At 46.7% G+C, this 5,862-nt stretch overlaps 1 pseudogene; it reads left to right on the top strand.

Moving 5' to 3' along the window:
- The first annotated feature begins 1,624 nt into the window (after positions 1 to 1,624).
- LOC119321965 overlaps positions 1,625 to 5,862 on the top strand; it is a 9,378-nt pseudogene continuing 5,140 nt past the window's right edge.

Genomic DNA, 5,862 nt, shown 5'->3' with positions numbered 1-5,862 from the left:
CGGCGGCGGCGGCGGGAGTCCTTCCTCCTTCCTCGGTAGGTGGTGGCGCGGGACACGACCGCTGGGTGGAGGCACCATGTTGGTGTGGGGCATGGCGACGTGTGGCTGCAGCGGTGGCGCAGGTGTTCATTGGCGGCACGGTGGCTGCACGACGGCGGGGATGAGCATGCTCTGTCGGCCCCTTCGGTCGGGTATGTTGGGGTTTGCCCTCCTTAGAACTGACGCGATGACTGCCACGGTGGCGCAGGGCGGCCTCCCTTCCGGTGGGTGCGTGCATGCCTCCTGGTGGTGGCGGGCTGCGGGGGTGGTGCCCGATCTGGTGGTCTTGCTTCAGCTCGTGGCGAGGGATGACCTAGATCTGGCGGCCACCATGGTGGGCGGTGTGGGCTGTGGATGGCTTGGGCTGCGGTTGGCGGCTTCTTCCTTGCAGCTGGGCGGAGGTAGCAGCGGTGTGGTGCCGGTGCGGCATGAGGACGCTCCGGGCGGCTTGGTGGTGGCATCCGGGGTGGCTATCTAGTGGCGGGACTGCAGACCAGGGTCGCTTCGGGCGGCCTGGTGGTGGCATCCGGGGTGGCTATCTGGTGGCGCGGGTGCGTGCACGGCGGCTCTGACGCTTGGAGATCGCCGGGCTGGGCGGTTTGGGCAGTGGCCCAGTGTGGCTGCTGCTCCGGGCGTGGGTGGCTCCATGGCAGCTTGACAAGTCGGCTACGACAGTAGCTGGCATGCCCTGGCATCAGCTCATCTGTAGGCCGCTTGTATCGGCCTTCATCTGTCTCCTCGTCGTCCGGGTGCTATTTCCGTTGAAGGGATGGCCCTATCCCAGCTGTGGCCCATCGCTAGTCTCGCGCTAGGGCAGTAGGACCGTGCCCGTCTCGCGCCCGGCAGCAGGACCGAGCCCGTCTTGCGCACGGCAGCAGGACCGTGCTCGTCTCGCGCCCGATGCGGCAGGACGAGTCGATGGAGGCTAGTTTCCCACGGGGTCCGCTCGTCTTTTCTGTTGGGGTAGCGGTGGGAATCGAGTGAGATGTTATCGAGGTCTTGGATGCCGGGGCGGCAGCCCTGGTGGTGGTAGCATGGTGCTCTTGGGCAGAGCCTGTCGCTCGGTGCTGCCCGACAGCCATGGTCGTGTGGACGGCATCGTAGCCTGGGTGTGGCGTTCCGTGGTGGTGAGTGTTGGCCGGGGTGAAAAACTGGTCTATCTTTGGACGGACCGGTGGTGGCGTTTCTCGTTCCCTTCTTGAAGGCGTCGTTGCAGCTCTCATTGCCCGTCGTGTGGCTCCTGGGGAAACTTCGATCCTTGGATCGGGCAGTGGCGGCACTCCGGTGTCGTAACTTTCCTGAAGGAACCGTCTTGGAGCTCACGGTTCGTCGTATGTGGCTTCATTTCTTTGCGGTGGCGTGGTCACTGTTGGAGTCATCAGTTGCTCTTGTAGTGCTTGGGGTCATGTTGCTGCGCTCAGCGCCTATGTATCTTGCCTTGGATGTATGCGTGTGTGGTGGCGGTGTGCGTTTGTACCGAGTTGTTGTCGGTCGTTGCTTTATATATAGAGCGGGGCGGAAGCCTTTTTCGATAAATACCCCACCTCTAAAACTTGGGATTTGAATGCTGACTTGCAGGTTCCTCATGTCGGTATTCACCTGCGTGTCGGTAGTCGATGACAACAAGGAGAGCTCTTGCAACACGACGGCCATCTACACCAGCGGCGCGGACAGCGGGTACCACCTGCTCATGGTCAGGGGTTACTCGCATACTAAGGAGGAGCTACCCACTAGCGAGAGTGCCGGCACTAGTCTTTTCACAGTGGGAGGCCATGATTGGTTCGACTATTACCCCAACGGCTTAAACAAGGACTGCGTCGAGTTCATTTCCCTCTACGTCACCCTTCTCTTTGATGACGTTCAAGACCCTTTCGACATTGCTGTGGAGGCCAAGTTAAGTTTCAGCCTCATCGACCATCTTGAGAAGCAGAATCCAATCTACATTTGGGAAGCTAACAAGACTTGCACCTTCTCTGGCAGTGCTATTTGCTGGGGCAATGACAAGTTTGTGAGAAGAGATGCCCTCGAACGATCATCGGATCTAAAGGGTGATTGCTTTACCGTCTGGTGCGACATCATGGTTGTTTGCAAGGATCCCAAAACTGAGAATGTTGGGGGCACCCCTTCTGACATGCACCAGCATTTTAGCAATCTCCTTCAAAGCAAGGCCGGTGCTGATGTGACATTCGAGATCAGCGGCGAGAGGTTCGCTGCACACCGGTGTGTGCTTGCAGCCAGGTCTAAAGTCTTGATGGCGCAGCTCTTTGTCCCCATGAAGGAGACATCCATCGTCATACATATGAAAGACATGGAAGCAAAAGTGTTCAGGGCTTTGCTTAGTTTCATCTACACAGATTTATTACCCGTGATAGAGGATGACAGCATGGAGGAGGATGAAAAGTCACAAGTTCTGGAAGGAGGACAAGTAGAGGAGGCAGTACACCATGAAATGAGGTTGCAATGTCTGCAAGACTTGTTTGTGGTGGCAGACAGATACGATCTCCAATAGCTCAAGTTCATCTGTGAAAAGCAGTTGTCTGAGCACATATGTGTGATCTCGGTGATGTCCACTCTTATTCTAGCCAAGCAGAGAATTGAGCAATTCAGGCCCACCTGTCTTCTTAATGTTAGTTTCAAAATCTTTATCAAGGTTGGGACTAATAGGCTCACGCAGATTGCGCATTCTGTGATGCAGCACTCCCAAACTGCTTTCATGCCGGACAGAAACAATCTAGAAGGGGTTGTGGTCCTGCATGAAACGCTCCACGAGATTCACACGAAAAAACTGGATGGAGTTGTTTTCAAGGTGGATTTCAAGAAAGCGTACGATAAAGTCAAAGGCCCTTTCCTTCAACAGGCCATACGTATGAAGGGTTTTGATGAAGCCTGGCGACGCCAAGTAGAATCTTGCACACAAAAAGGGAGTGTTGGAATTAAGGTGAATGACGACATAGGTCATTATTTCCAGACACATAAGGGTCCGAGACAAGGTGATCCAATGTCTCCTATTTTGTTCAACATTGTGGTTGATATGTTGGCAATTCTGATGGGAAGGGCTAAGGAGGCTGGTCAGGTGGGTGGCTTGGTGCCTCATCTAGTTGATGGAGGTGTGTCTGTCCGCCGATGATACGATCATTTTTATGGAGCACAACTTGGCAAAAGCGAGAAATATGAAGCTGGTGTTATGCTTCACTAGTGCAGAACCGGCCTTTAGTGCCGGTTCGTGACGGTCTTTAGTGCCGGTTCGCCAACCGGCACTAAAGAGTGGGGACTAAAGGTCCCTCCCCTTTAGTATCGGTTCGTCATGAACCGGCGCTAAAGTGCCACCACATGGCACGAGCCAGGCCCGGGTGCGCGTATGTCTTTAGTACCGGTTGGTAACACCAACCGGTACTAAATGTTTGTTTTTTCCTTTAATTTTGTGTTTTCAATTTAATTTAGTGATTGTTTTACATTATAATGAGTTGTTAAATCCATATCCATATTATACTTGATCACCTAATTAGGTGATCAAGTATAATATATATGGATATGGCATATATACTTGATCACTTAGGTAGGATCCATCGAGCTGAAACTAATCTGCGGTTTCTTTCATTAAATGATATAATAACTCATCATCATATCATCATATTAATATAAAAACTCTTGCATCATATCATCAACATGAGTATATATATACTTCAGCTAGCTAGCTAAAAATCATCGTAGTCATCATTATCACTATTTAATCATCATAGTCATTACCGCTATCTAATCACCACCAACACTAGCTTAAAGAAGAAACATTCACTTGTATCAGAAGCAAAAATATCATCGAGTTCAACATGATTGTCATGATATTATAAGCGTTCATATATAACACCACAAAAGCAAATCACTCTTTGAGATGAAGTTCAGAACGAAGAACACCGACATGAAAGGACAAGTACTAAGAGCATGAACTAGCTAAATCACTCCTGCTGCTCTCTCTCAGGTAAAATAGCATAGAACATGTATAGCTCTCCTGATTCATCATACTGGAGCATGCAGATGAACCTATCTCCTAATCATGGGCTGCGCTTCTCATTGTTGCCCCCTAGTACTTCTCTGCGACCGTTAACAATTTTCCTCCAATCTTTCACTATTAAGCATTCATCGCTTCTACAAATCCTGAATGCACTCATGTGCAATGCAGGATATCTTGGTCGTAATCTAACAATTGACATGCGACCTTTAGTCTCGATCCCCTGAGGCACAACTGTCATCGGGAGTCCCTGTTGAAGAACATCGTATAGTACTTAATTAATTAATATACTTAGCAATGAAAGTTTAGCAAAAAAATTATGTATGCAAAAGATGTACTGAGGACAAATAGTAAAAATCTTACCATCATTCATAAATAGATGTGACCGTAGTTCAATATGATCACTATTGGTCGCACGTTTTGAGTACTAACATTTCTAAGTCTAGGAAGAAAATTTGTCTTGACAGTATGAAGATCCTCAAGCCATGAAACATAATGACTTATCTCCTCGCAGTTTAGTTCAGCTCCGGGACAGTAATAGGTCCTGTCTACCAAGCATCGGACATGTTTGCTTGAATGGAAATAAGCTGTCAATAGAAATTAGTTGTCAATTATTTTTGAATAAGCAATATCAAAGACAAAAATATAGTTGAGAAGAACTCACATAATGGTCGAACTGGAGGCGTCTGCACATCGACCCATATGTCTCTATTACCTTCAATATCATCTTCCAGACGAATATCAAAGGTGATAACCATATCAGGCTCAAATGCATAAGCCTTGCATAGTGCTTGCCAAGTTTTGCATTCAAAATAGGTGCACGTCTTTGCATTGTATACTTTAACGTTGAAAGTATAACCATGCTCAGTTTTCAGGTAAACTCTCTTTACCTCCATAGTTTCCATATTATTGAAACATATCTTATCCAAGACAAAAATTCTTGCATGGCAGGGGATGCGTTAGTAGAATAGTGAAAATTAAAAATTATAAGTCAGGCAAATGAAGCATATATAAGCCATGCTTAATTACGAAAACAGACTTGTCGTTGTGACTTACTGTATCGACTTCAAGGTCTCATCCAGCTTGATGCTGAATCGCCTATCATCAACAAGAAAATTTCTGTCGCACAGGCCACGCTGGTCTTCACAGTATTCACACATAATGAATTTTTTCCGTCGTCAGACGATATTTCCTATATATGTTCATATAGACGAAACATTAAACACTTACTAATTCAATTAATTCAACTAATTCAACTAAACATTTACTAAAAATAAACTAGTTCTATTAATTCAACTAGTTCAAATAATCTCATATACCTAAATTTTCTTACTAAAAATAAACTAGTTCTATTAATTCAACTAGTTCAAATAATCTAATATACCTAAATTTTCTTCCTAAAAATAAACTAGTTCTGTTAATTCAACTAGTACAAATAATCTCATATACCTAAATTTTCTTACTAAAAATAAACTAGTTCTATTAATTTAACTAGTTCAAATAATCTCATATACCTAAATTTTCTTACTAAAAATAAACTAGTTCTATTAATTCAACTAGTTCAAATAATCTCATATACCTAAATTTTCTTACTAAAAACAGAAAATAAGTAAAAAATAGAAAACAGAAAATAAATAAAAACATATGTGTGTGTGTATGTGTGTACGTACATGTGTGTGTTGTGTGTGTGTGTACGTGTGTGTGTATGCGTGTGTGTGTGTGTGTGTATGTGTGTGTGTGCATGAGTGTGTGCGTGTATGTGTGTGTGTGGGTACGACGAGCGGGCGTACGGGCGGCGGGGGCGGTGGCGACGGGAT

This window comes from Triticum dicoccoides, chromosome 6B, assembly GCF_002162155.2.
Source record: "Triticum dicoccoides isolate Atlit2015 ecotype Zavitan chromosome 6B, WEW_v2.0, whole genome shotgun sequence".
In the NCBI taxonomy this organism is placed as follows: Eukaryota; Viridiplantae; Streptophyta; class Magnoliopsida; order Poales; family Poaceae; genus Triticum; species Triticum dicoccoides.
This window is presented reverse-complemented; position numbering and strand designations above follow the sequence as displayed.